The sequence below is a fragment of the Schistocerca cancellata genome, chromosome 3, assembly GCF_023864275.1.
Source record: "Schistocerca cancellata isolate TAMUIC-IGC-003103 chromosome 3, iqSchCanc2.1, whole genome shotgun sequence".
Classification (NCBI taxonomy): domain Eukaryota; kingdom Metazoa; phylum Arthropoda; class Insecta; order Orthoptera; family Acrididae; genus Schistocerca; species Schistocerca cancellata.
Genome location: NC_064628.1, coordinates 158,281,254 through 158,295,696, shown reverse-complemented (window position 1 = coordinate 158,295,696; position 14,443 = coordinate 158,281,254).

Sequence of the window (14,443 nt, the reverse complement as noted above, 5' to 3'; positions counted from 1 at the left end):
GTAAAACTCCAATCACGGCGCACACTTCACAACTGGCAGAATCTACGACTGTCTCGGCCATTGCGATCTGCTCCCACCGAGCGGCAAACGACTACTAAATCAAACCTACACTGCAGTAGTTTCGTAGAGAGCCGGTAGACAGCACTGCATGCGTGGAAGTTCATTCAGGCCCACCATTAGTTAAATATTGGCCACGGACATTAGTTTTGGAAGACGCCTCGTTATAACATGGTGAGGAAAGGTTTCTAGTGATCAGTTTTCAAAATGGAGAGGGGCAAGTATGAAACTTTGAAGGAATTCTTATTGCATTTAAAATGTAACATTAACGAACAGAATAGCACGACCGGCCAGCGGAAGACTGATTAAGATCGTAGATTTGATCAACAGGAGACTGATTTGAAGGCAGGATTATAAATTTGAACAACATGATAGTAGTTTGTTAAAGACTGATAATAAGCTGTTGGATATTCACACAGACAATCAAAGATTCCATAGACTAATGATGGAATAGAAGAGAGAGTAATTCGGTTTGAACATTAACTTCGACATAAAATAGTGGAAAATACAGGCCTCGATATGATAAAATATCACAACTGAAAAGAAAAAGTTAACACCCATATTAAGGAATATCAATCCCTAAAATACGATTTGAAGGATAGCGTTAAAAGTCTATACGTGACTTTGAAACACTCAAGTCATTTGCAGCAAGAAAAAGGTGTTTATTAATCACAAAACGAAAATATAAAGTAATCCTTAGAGGATGATCTTTCTGACGTTACGTGTAGATATGTCTAAATGTTTTGAGCGAATGCAAACTCGTTGCGAACGCCTTCTTGCAAATAAGTTTAAAGCTTTAGAGGGTAATAATTAAAGAGAATCCTAATCCACAGCAGAGAACGACCTTAGAGAGTGGTCGAGAAAGAATCATACTGGTAACGATAATTGTGGCTTACGAAGTCTGAGTAACAGGACCTGCCGTGATAATAGGGTTAACGTGTGGGGGAACACGGTGTTTGATAAGGAGGGATCAGCTTTCCACGCAGTTCGTCAGTCTGGCAGAAATAACAATGGCAATGGTATGTCAGATCAGTTCTTGAAGTTTGTACCTGTAGGAGACCAACACCTAACACTTTTTAAAGATCATTTGACGGGGTTTTCTCAGTTTTCTCAGAACATGGGACGTTTGCAAAAGATTAGATATGTTTTAAGATATTTAAAGGGTGGAACATCTGAATGGCGAGTACTGAATATGAATAAATTTATGAACTGGGAACACTTCTGCATATCTTTATCTTAAAATAGTTAAGGTTTTAGACGAACCGGTAGTACTTTGAACAAAAGCATTTTTATGACCACCGGCTACACACAGTCACCTTTATTCTTTACCGGTTTCGGGTTTTGCACCTGACATCATTGGAAGACTAAACAACAAAAACAGAAAAAAACATATGAAATATAGACAGACGAAAGTAACGAAAAATACAATAAGTGTGTCATAAGGAGAACGAGTCTAGATGACGCCACATCACGACACATGGGAACCAAATAAATCGTACATCGTAAAAATGATGTCCTGTAATATATATATATATATATATATATATATATATATATATATATATATATATATATATATGTGTGTGTGTGTGTGTGTGTGTGTGTGTGTGTGTGTGTATTTCAGTATGATAATAATATATAAAGACATCTGTAGATAGTAGTTACAAGCAATGAGCTTGTCATCCAAGTAAGACAATGACATAATTCCATATTAAGATGCAATATTACGTGCCATTCCTCTAACCAACAGCCAGCCGGTGTGGCCGTGCGGTTCTAGGCGCTTCAGTCTGGAACCGCGTGACCGCTACGGTTGCAGGTTCGAATCCTGCCTCGGGCATGGGTGTGTGTGATGCCCTTAGGTTAGTTAGGTTTAATTAGTTCTAAGTTCTAGGCGACTGCTGACCTCAGAAGTGAAGTCGCATAGTGCTCAGAGCCATTTGAACCAGTTTTCTAACCAACAAACTGCAAGTGACAAACCAAATTCCTAGTGAAAGTGAGTGAGTTTTACCGTCGGGTCGCCATTAAATCCATAAGTGAACGATTAAGTAACACAGTCGTTAAATAAAAAAAGTTATACCGCAAACATTGAAAGCTAGAGACGGAAGTCAACCACTTTGTATGTGAGACCAAGAGTTTTTACAATTATAGAAAAAAAACATTTCAGGAAATTATTGTATATAAGATATGGATGTACATTACAGGTCAATGATAAATCGCCGGCTGCAGTGACCGAGCGGTTCTAGGCGCTTCAGTCCGGAACCGCGCTGCTGCTACGGTCGCAGGTTCGAATCCTGCCTCGGGCATGGATGTGTGTGATGTCCTTAGGTTAGTTAGGTTTAAATAGTTCTATGTCTAGGAGACTGATGACCTCAGATGTTTAGTCCCATAGTGCTTAGAGCCATTTGAACAACTTGAATTATAGATCATGAATGTAATGAAACGAACTCCTCAGGTTTCAGTTGACATAAACATTGATTATGACTGATTATAATTTAAAATCTGAACTATTTACATCGTAACAAATCACACAAACAGAAACATACCAATGAAATTGTATACAATTGTATATTCTATATTGAAGCATAAATACGTGCGCAAGGTGGTTTCATTGTCTGGCGTCCCAAAGAACATGCCCAACAGCCTATCTATAATTACACCAGATAGGAGAAATAAAACTACAGTCTGTTAAGTAAGAGCGTGATTGGCATCACACACAGATCGTATAAGATATCGTTTAGTTCTTTCACAATTCAATAGAGAAACCTTTATCCTTCATACAATGTCCATAAAGTATATTTGAAGGTATTTCTTAAAATTGGGTTCGGAAATTTGCAAGTGTTTACCGACTATTTAATTGCACAGAATATGTTACAAATTTATCAGAGAGTTTTTATGCCGACTGCCAAACGTTGGTTCATCGACAAAAATGAAGACTGGATACTGCAGGAGGACAATGAACTGAAGAAAATATTTATGTTATAACTCTCCAGAGATCCATAAAGCAACTTGATAAGGTTAAGAAGCTAAATAAAAATTAGTTACGAAAGACAAAGTATATACAAAGTAAACAACATTTACGCTTCTCTTACTCTGTGTACTAGAACGTAGCACATTTTAGGTAGTAAATTATTGTTAGTTAGCGTGGAATACAGGCTAATATTTGACCCAAACAGCACCAGTACGACCTGCGGCACGTAATCCATCTGGCACAGATGGCACCGCGATCTCGAAGTAGCATTAACGTGTCCATAATATGTAGTAGCTATACATGATACCCAGAGTGCATCTTCTACCCACTAGGAGTCTCGTAGACGATCGCTAAACATCGGCTTGCTTCTTTTGTGGATACCTTCCCCAGTCAACAGAACATTCCTATACTGCATAACAGAAACGAAGGTTCACTTTCTTGAAACCACGTAACTGCCTCCCATTGCTGGCATAACTTTGAAATTTGACTCAAGGCCGCATACAGCCTTCCTCTGTACTGGTGCGAAAGCGTGGTGCACTGGGATCTCACCCTCGGGCTGGACGACGCTACAAAGAGCAATGTGTGGACACAGGTGAAAAAAGGCCACAGCTAAGAAGTTCATGTGACGTGTAAGGTGGAGTAGTGATGTCACATTGGCTACAAATTCCATCGCAATTCTGACCGACGCCACCGTGGACGTGTCAGATGATGGGAAGTTCGTCACAACCCCTCTTATGTACTTATACATTTGTAAGGTGGCAACGGCTTTGCACCTTACATAAGTCCATTTAACGTGACACTTTAAGTTTTCTTGGAGTAATACTCTAAATTATGGTGTAGGAAATCTATGTGAAAACGCATCGGCATGAGAGAATTCCGCGATTTTGTAATTATAAGATTTTGCGGAAAGGCGGTACGCGAGACAGAGCTCGGCTACGTTCCCGCGTAGCCGCCGAAGGCCACAGCCCGATGGTATGAATGGTGAACTGGGGGATTTCTGTAATCCGTTTAGAGAGGCCACAGTGGTCGCCAACCTCTGAAGGATGTGCGGCTGCAGGTGTTCAAGTGTTTACCGAAACAGAGCAGTGGATAGCTGGATGAGCTTTCCTGAGCGTGCTCTCGCCTATGTCCCACTAATTTTACGCCTTCGAGTAACTCAAGTGGGGCAGGCCAGGAGTTCCGAATAACAAACTTTCAATGCAAGAATCTGTGTTCGCTACAACGGGGAATCTTGCCGGGAAAATCTCGAGTGGCGTCTTGGGAGAAAACTTCCAGTAAACGTGTTATTGCCCACAGCTGTGTTCTACCCAGCCAGCGAGGGCGGAGTTTACGTGTGAAATTTTGTAGAAATATAAAAGAATGGTGGAAAAGAGTTCTGTTCCCAGGCCGTACATTGGGAGGCACTGGCAAACTGGGTATTTTGAGAGCTTCTAGTGATGTGATTCGCTTGGTAAAAGTTGAGGTGAGAAAACAAAGGTGAAGAGCGATTTTGCTGGGCTCTCAGTAGAGGTCTTCCGTTCTGGGCTCTCGTACTGAGAGGGCGGTAGCCAAGTCGTCTCCCCTCTTGGTCTTTCGTTCTGAGGGGACGTTAGCCGCGCCAGCTCATTGCTGACGGAAACATTCTCGCAATTAGAGAAGTTAACGGACAGCAGTCTGGTGTTTGAATACTGTAGGATTGTACTTTCCGAGACGCCACACGCCGACCGCTCGGCCGCGTCGTTGCCGTCGGAGACCGCCGCTACAACAGGAATTGAGATCGCTCCCGTTTCGGCCTGTGTTAGGAGTAACGTTAAATAGTTGGATCAATCACAATTGCTGTTTCCACAGAGGTTTCACGACACTTTGGAGTGTAGTGGTTCTTCGTATATATGTTATAAGAGATCGCGTTTTGGACCGATTTCAATACTGTTACTGCCAGTGGCAGTTAGGAGGATAATTTGTAAATTGTTCACTGTGTTTTATTCAGCATTGATCTGAAAGTTATAATAAAATTATTGTGATTCAGTAGAGCCTTTACCTTCAGTAGTCGATCCTGAATTCCTTTGCTTTATTTTATTTTTATGTATGTGTTTGATGTCATTGAACACCGTAAGTGTTCGTGATCGTTCCTGTTTGGAAGTAAAAATAGGTGTGATTTATCGTCAACACTACCACCGCAGATTAATTAGGGGCGACAGGACCACATTTAGATCTATCGTTATCCATTTTTGCGTACAGTTCCACTCCCAAAGTCTCTGTAAGTTGTTTGTCAGGGGCGAACACACGCAAAAATCGGACAAGGAACGGGTGGGGTGTTACACATTTCACCCCTTCTTTTGACACCTCTGCGGTGGAGGCCTGAACCGCAACGCCCAGCATTAAAGGCATGCAGTTTTCTTATGAGTAGTCAAGGGAAATATTCAGACACATTATCGATTAGAACCGGCATGGATAGTCCTCGGGAGAAAGGGGGGGGGGCGGGGGCGGGAGATCAAATACCGTCCGCACTGGCAGAATGTTACGGGATACCACGTAGTTATACGTTTGTGTCTACCATAGCGCCATCTATCACAAAGCGAAAAAAGTGGTCCAACTAAAACATTCATATTTCTTTACGTACTACACCAATATATAATAAAAATGGGTGTTCCTATTTTTAAAAAAAACGCAGTTGACATCCGTTTGACCTATGGCAGCGCCATCTAGCGGGCCAACCATAGCGTCATCTGGTTTCCCCCTTCAAGCTAGATAAGTTTCGCTCTTTGTAGGTTTTTCGTTTGACGCTCTTTTCGTAAGATATTTGGCCCGGTCACGATCAATGGACCACCCTGTATATAAAAATTGTAAAACAACGCATTAAAAGAAGCACACTAAAAAAGAAGTCAATCAGTCAGTCACAACAGAGTAGATATCTACTGAATGTAGTAGTCCGTCATTGGCGGTCTCTAGCTTCATCTTCCACCGCTGTCGGCTCCATTTGTTTGAGGATTGTTAATACTCGATCCTTTCATCTCGTCAGGGAAGTATTAGCGCGAAGGACGTGGCCAAACCACTGAAAACTCTTGTAACGTACCATTCGGCCAATATGTTGCTTTCCAAACATCAGATCTTTTGTTCTTCGCTCACATTTACTTTCCATGGTGTTGTAGAAGTGCCCTTATATCTTTCGAAGTACCTCACTCTCGAAGGCACAGATTGCATCTTGAGCTGTTGCTGATGTCGCCAAAGTTTCACAACCATACTGCTGGATCTTATACTCCTACGATGTCAGTAATTATCTGAATAAATTCAGACTGAAGGAGGTGCGATAATCGTAGATAAACGATTATCGCATCTCCTTCAGTCTGAATTTGTTGATGATGCAATCCTTTCGTCACTTCACTTCTACTTGGCAGCATAGAACTTAGGCACTTGAATTCTTGAACTCGTTCAAAGATATGCCGCGCAAAGACAATGGAAGAAAGGAGAGCTTGCCGGCGTGATAGAACGACATATCTGATTTTATCATCATTCAGCACCAGTCCAGTTTTCTTCGCATTGCGGAGAAATCGGGAAGTATCAGCACACACTTGCTCGAAGGCGTCACCAAGAACCATAACATCGTCAGCAAATGCCAGGGCTCCGGCTGCTCCAACCAAATCCATTTCTCTGATTCGATCAGTGCCATGGTTCAAATAGTTCTAAGCACTATGGGACTTAACATCTGAGGTCATCAGTCCCCTAGACTTAGAACTACTTAAACCTAACTAACCTAAGGACATCACCCACATCGATGCCCTAGGTAGTATTCGAACCTGGGACCGTAGCAGCAGCGCGGTAACGGACTGAAGCGCCTAGAATCGCTCGGCCACAGCGGCCGGCGATCGGTGCCGTGGCTTACTTTTTTCTGTACGTTGATAAATATGCCTGCTTGCTGCAAGTCGCCCACAAACGCTAAAAAAAGGGCGCGCTATGCATAAATTGTTAGTTCATATGGACTATCAGACAAATTGTGTGATTGGATTGAAGAGTTCCTAGATAACAGAACGCAGCATGTCATCCTCAATGGAGAGAAATCTTCCGAAGTAAGAGTGATTTCAGGTGTGCCGCAGGGGAGTGTCGTAGGACCGTTGCTATTCACAATATATATAAATGATCTTGTGGATAACTTTGGAAGTTCACTGAGGCTTTTTGCGGATGATACTGTAGTATATCGAAGGTAATAACAATGGAAAATTGTAGTGAAATGCAGGAGGATCTGCAACGAATTGACGTATGGTGCAGGAAGTGGCAATTAATTCTCAATGTAGACAAATGTAATGTGCTGCGAATACATAGAAAGAAAGATACTTTATCATTTAGCTACAACATAGCAGGTCAACAACTGGAAGCAGTTAATTCCATAAATTATGTGGGAGTAGGCGTTAGTAGTGATTTGAAATGGAATGACCATATAAAATTAATCGTCGGTAGAGCAGATTCCATACTGAGATTCATTGGAAGAATCCTAAGGAAATGCAGTCCGAAAACAAAGGAAGTAGGTTACAGTACACTTGTTCGCCCACTGCTTGAATACTGCTCACCGGTGTGGGATACGTACCAGATAGGGTTGATAGAAGAGATAGAGAAGATCCAACGGACAGCAGCGCGCTTCGTTGCAGGATCATTTAGTAATCGCGAAAGCGTTACGGAGATGATAGATAAACTCCAGTGGAACACTCTGCAAGAGAGACTCTCAATTGCTCGGTACGGGCTTTTGTTGAAGTTTCGAGAACATACCTTCACCGAGGAGTCAAGCAGTATATTGCTCCCTCCTACGTATATCTCGCGAAGAGACCATGAGGATAAAATCAGAGAGATTAGAGCCCACACAGAGGCATACCGACAATCTTTCTTTCCACGAACAATACGAGACTGGAATAGAAGGGAGAACCGATAGAGGTACTCAAAGTACCCTCCGTCACACACCGTCAGGTGGCTTGCGGAGTATGGATGTAGATGTAGATAAGTCTCTCCACACCTAGGACCACACCTAGGAGCACACCTCTGTAGACGAGAGCGGGAAATGAGCGTTGCGGTCTGTGGCTGAGGATATATCAGCAAATCCCTTCGTGAACCAAGACACAGTAATCAGTTGAGTGCCCGCTGCCCAGCAGCTCTCTCTCCTTCTGTGAAACAACTGCCGGGACGCCTCCTGTGCAAAAGGACGCGACGGCTCACCGAGATTACAAAATGGTTCAAATGGCTCTGAGCACTGTGGGACCTAACTACTGAGGTCATCAGTCCCCTAGAACTTAGAACTACTTAAACCTAACTAACCTAAGGACATCACACACATCCATGCCCGAGGCAGGATTCGAACCTGCGACCGTAGCGGTCACGCGGTTCCAAACTGACGCGCTTAGAACCGCACGGCCACACCGGCCGGCACCGAGATTACACTTGCAGAGCATCGAACGCTGACGTGTCCGCGCAGACACGTGCGTACGAAACAGAGATGACGATACGGCCACGTGTGACGCACTAATGGAACCAGTGGCCGACGGAACCGGATTAGGCGGAGGAATCCCGTCTCATCTGGCGTGGTGGTGCCGCCGACACCACACTCCGCAGTCGGCCGTGCCGGGGCGCCCAGAGGCTCACAGCGCCGCCGACGCCGGTCGCCAGAGGTCGCCCGACAGCATCGGCCGACAGCTTGGCCCCAGTACGTCCGTCTCCTTCCTCAGTCTTTGGCGGGACCGAGGAAAATAGGTTGCAATCTATTCGATCAAGGAGGTTATAGGACATGAAGAAGGAAACGTTCTGTGACATACACGAAATAATTGAAAAGTGTGGTTACAAACACGCCGCACACTTTCCAAAAAAATTCTACAAAGACATATCGCAGTACCTGTAGTGACTGTCACACAGCTTCAGCGTGAAAGACAAACATAAATTTTAGAATAAGATGCTCTGAACACCTAAAGCACTGATAAGTGGAAACACAGACACCAAATTTGCAAAGCACATCGTGCAATAGAATCACCTGCCCATTGGCATACAAATTCCTGTAGGTTCTAACAATAATTTGTAGTCAGTCAATGCTCGCCTACTGCAACTCAAAAAAGATCCAAACTCTAATCAGCAATATGAACATACGCCACCTTTCTCACCTGAACACACAATTTTTTCGTGTTAGAATCTAGGCCTAAAATTTCCTATAGATATTTTGACTTTGTTGCAAAAGACATGCCACATCATGTATAGACATGAGGGCGGGATGGTTAAACAGGTGCAGAACGTGCGTACTGTGATGTAAGATAACGTTCAATAAGTTGTTATTAAATTTTTAAGTTGTTCTAAACCTGTGGTTTCTAATAAAGCACACATTTCAGACCATATATTCCGAAATCTATGCCTGCTATTATATTTGTCGTCCTCTCGATACCGTAATACTTCTTCTTTCTTGTACCACACTTAAAACTTTATGTCTGCAGACTGAAGCGACGAATGAACATGTGTTCCAAGGCCGGGATTCACACTCGAGCCTTCTGATCACTAGGCAGATGCGCTAAACACTATGCTACTCTGGCACAGTGGCTTTGCATAGCTGTACCCTCTACCCTACCACCCCTCCCTCCCTTTCTTTCTTTCTTTCACTGGTGCCTTGTCCCGCACTGACGCAGGGTCGACATTGTTAGGAACGGATTTCGCAAGGTTAGGATGAGGGGGTGGCCGGATGCCCTTCCTGCCGCCAACCCGTACCCCCCGGGACTGAATTAGTGTACCCCAGATGTCTGCGTCTAGTGTAATTCAGGGAATAGGGCCAGCATGGCCAGATGTCGGTGATTCGTGCAACTGAGTCGGAACGTGGGGACCAGCCCGGTATTCACCTAGCGCGGTGTGGAAAACCGCCTACAAACCACATCCAGGCTGGCCGGCACACCGGCCTTCGTCGTTAATATGCCGGGCGGATTCGAAATCGGGCTGGCGTGCCTACCCGAGCCCAGGAAGCAGCGCGTTAGCGCCCTCGGCTATCCTGGCGAATACCCTACCATCCCTCCCTCCTCACTCCAAATTCCCATTCACGCCTCAGCCCACTTGCCAATCCCTCTAAATTCTACCAGCATAGCAGAGGCTCTCCAACTCTATTGGAACAGCACCTCATCATCGAACAAAATGGGGGTACTGCCTGAAATGCATCCATAGGAATGCATGAAACTACACTCCTGGAAATGGAAAAAAGAACACATTGACACCGGTGTGTCAGACCCACCATACTTGCTCCGGACACTGCGAGAGGGCTGTACAAGCAATGATCACACGCACGGCACAGCGGACACACCAGGAACCGCGGTGTTGGCCGTCGAATGGCGCTAGCTGCGCAGCATTTGTGCACCGCCGCCGTCAGTGTCAGCCAGTTTGCCGTGGCATACGGAGCTCCATCGCAGTCTTTAACACTGGTAGCATGCCGCGACAGCGTGGACGTGAACCGTATGTGCAGTTGACGGACTTTGAGCGAGGGCGTATAATGGGAATGCGGGAGGCCGGGTGGACGTACCGCCGAATTGCTCAACACGTGGGGCGTGAGGTCTCCACAGTACATCGATGTTGTCGCCAGTGGTCGGCGGAAGGTGCACGTGCCCGTCGACCTGGGACCGGACCGCAGCGACGCACGGATGCACGCCAAGACCGTAGGATCCTACGCAGTGCCGTTGGGGACCGCACCGCCACTTCCCAGCAAATTAGGGACACTGTTGCTCCTGGGGTATCGGCGAGGACCATTCGCAACCGTCTCCATGAAGCTGGGCTACGGTCCCGCACACCGTTAGGCCGTCTTCCGCTCACGCCCCAACATCGTGCAGCCCGCCTCCAGTGGTGTCGCGACAGGCGTGAATGGAAGGACGAATGGAGACGTGTCGTCTTCAGCGATGAGAGTCGCTTCTGCCTTGGTGCCAATGATGGTCGTATGCGTGTTTGGCGCCGTGCAGGTGAGCGCCACAATCAGGACTGCATACGACCGAGGCACACAGGGCCAACACCCGGCATCATGGTGTGGGGAGCGATCTCCTACACTGGCCGTACACCACTGGTGATCGTCGAGGGGACACTGAATAGTGCACGGTACATCCAAACCGTCATCGAACCCATCGTTCTACCATTCCTAGACCGGCAAGGGAACTTGCTGTTCCAACAGGACAATGCACGTCCGCATGTATCCCGTGCCACCTAACGTGCTCTAGAAGGTGTAAGTCAACTACCCTGGCCAGCAAGATCTCCGGATCTGTCCCCCATTGAGCGTGTTTGGGACTGGATGAAGCGTCGTCTCACGCGGTCTGCACGTCCAGCACGAACGCTGGTCCAACTGAGGCGCCAGGTGGAAATGGCATGGCAAGCCGTTCCACAGGACTACATCCAGCATCTCTACGATCGTCTCCATGGGAGAATTGCAGCCTGCATTGCTGCGAAAGGTGGATACACACTGTACTAGTGCCGACATTGTGCATGCTCTGTTGCCTATGTCTATGTGCCTGTGGTTCTGTCAGTGTGATCATGTGATGTATCTGACCCCAGGAATGTGTCAATAAAGTTTCCCCTTCCTGGGACAATGAATTCACGGTGTTCTTATTTCAATTTCCAGGAGTGTATATAGGAATTTGTATTGAGGAGCGAAGCCTGCTAGAGTAGTCCACCTAGTTCTGAAAAGCCACTGTGCGACGGTGCGGTATTGTCTGATTAGCATATCAGTCTAGTGCGCAGGGTTCGAATCCTGACTTTGGTACAAATTTTCATTCGTCGTTTGCATATATACGTACATCATAGATGTTTCAGAGCTGAAAAGATCTCTGGAACCAATAGTTTCATTTGATTATAGCACCTATACCTGGGTTGCTGGCAGGATTCCCGTTTGGCTGGATGCTGAGATACTATTCCAATACGCCTGGAGAGCCTCTCCAATGCTGTCCGTGTTTATGGGGAATGCCAAATGGGCTGAGACGTAAATAAGAATTTGCATTGAGGAGGGAGGTGCACTAGGATAGATTGTACAGTAATGCAAAGGCAGTATGCAGTGGTGATGTAGTAGTTAACATAACTGCCCACTGAGCAGGAGACGCGGGTTCGAATCCTGACCTTGATACAAATTCTCCGTCGCTTCAGTGTGTATATACAGGGTGGTCCATTGATCGTGACCGGGCCAAATATCTCACTAAATAACCGTCAAACGAAAAAACTACAAAAAACGAAACTTGTCTAGCTTGAAGGGAGAAGCCAGATGGCGCTATGGTTGGCCCGCTAGATGGCGCTGCCATAGGTCAAACGGATATCAACTGCGTTTTTTAAAAATAGCAACCCCCATTTTTTATTACATATTCGTGTAGAACGTAAAGAAATATGAGGAGGAGGAGGAGGAGATTAGTGTTTAACGTCCCGTCGACAACGAGGTCATTAGAGACGGAGCGCAAGCTCGGGTGAGGGAAGGATGGGGGAAGGAAATCGGCCGTGCCCTTTCAAAGGAACCATCCCGGCATTTGCCTGAAGCGATTTAGGGAAATCACGGAAAACCTAAATCAGGATGGCCGGAGACGGGATTGAACCGTCGTCCTCCCGAATGCGAGTCCAGTGTGCTAATAAAGAAATATGAATGTTTCAGTTGGACCACTTTTTTTCGCTTTGTGATAGAAGGCGCTGTAATAGTCACAAACATATCGCTCACAATTTTAGACGAACAGTTGGTAACAGGTAGGTTTTTTAACTTAAAATACAGAACGTAGGTGTGTTTGAACATTTTATTTCGGTTGTTCCAATGTGATACATGTACCTTTCTGAACTTATCATTTCTGAGAACGCATGCTGTTACAGCGTGATTACCTGTAAATACCACATTAATGCAATAAATCCTCAAAATGATGTCCATCAACCTCAATGCATTTGGCAATACGTGTAACGACATTCATCTCAACTGCGAGTAGTTCGTCTTCCGTAATGTTCGCAAATGCATTGACAATGCGCTCACGCATGTTGTCAGGAGTTGTCGGTGGATCACGATGGCAAATATCCTTCTACCTTCCCCACAGAAAGAAATCCGAAGATGTCAGATACTGTGAACGTGTGGACCATGGTATGGTGCTTCGACGACCAATCCACCTGTAATGAAGTATGCTATTCAATACTGCTTCAACCGCACGCGAGCTATGTGCCGGACATCCATCATGTTGGAAGTACATCGCCATTCTGTCATGTAGTCAAACATCTTGTAGTAACATCGGTAGAGCACTACGTAGGAAACCAGCATACATTGCACCATTTAGATTGACATCGATGAAATGGGGGCCAAATATCCTTCCTCCCATAATGCCGCACCATACATTAACCCGCCAAGGTCGCTGATGTTCCACTTGTCGCAGCCATCGTGGATTTTCCGTTGGCCAATAGTGCATATTATGCCGGTTTACGTTACCGCTGTTGGTAAATGATGCTTCGTCGCTAAATAGAACACGAGCATAAAATCTATCATCGTCCCGTAATCTCTCTTGTGCCCAGTGGCAGAACTGTACACGACGTTCAAAGTCGTCGCCACGCAATTCCTGGTTCATATAAATATGGTACGGGTACAATCGATGTTGAGGTAGCATTCTCAACACCGACGTTTTTGAGATTCCCGATTCTCGCGCAATTTTTCTGCTACTGATGTGCAGATTAGCCGCGACAGCAGCTAAAACACCTACTTGGGCATCATCATTTGTTGCAGGTCGTGGTTGACGTTTCACATGTGGCTGAACACTTCCTGTTTTCTTAAATAACGTAACTATCCGGCGAACGTTCCGGACACTTGAATGATGGCGTCCAGGATACCGAGTAGCAAACATAGCACACGCGCTTTGGGCATTTTGATCACAATAGCCATACATCAACACGATATCCACCTTTTCCACAATAGGTAAACGGTCCACTTTAACACAGGTAATGTATGAGGAAGCAAATACCGTCCGCACTGGCGGAATGTTACGTGATACCACGTACTTATACGTTTGTGACTATTACAGAGCTATCTATCACAAAGCGAAAAAGTGGTCCAACTAAAACATTCATATTTCATTACGTACTACACGTATATGTAATAAAAAATGGGGGTTTCTATTTTTTAAAAACGCGGTTGATATCCGTTTGACCTATGGCAGCGCCGTCTAATGGGCCAACTATAGCGCCATCTGGTTTCTCCCTTCAAGCTAGACAAGTTTCGTTCTTTGTAGTTTTTTCGTTTGACGCTTATTTCGTGAGATATTTGGCCCGGTCGCTATCAATGGACCACCCTGTTTACTTGAAAAGTTCTCTGGAACCATATAGTTCCGTTTGATTAAAGCACCTATGGATGGGTTTCAGACAAGATCCCCAGTTTCGCTCGATGTTGAGAAGCTATGCTAATACAGTTGGACAGCCTCAGCAATGTTGTTGAAATTTAAGGGGAAGTTTCAAGTGGGC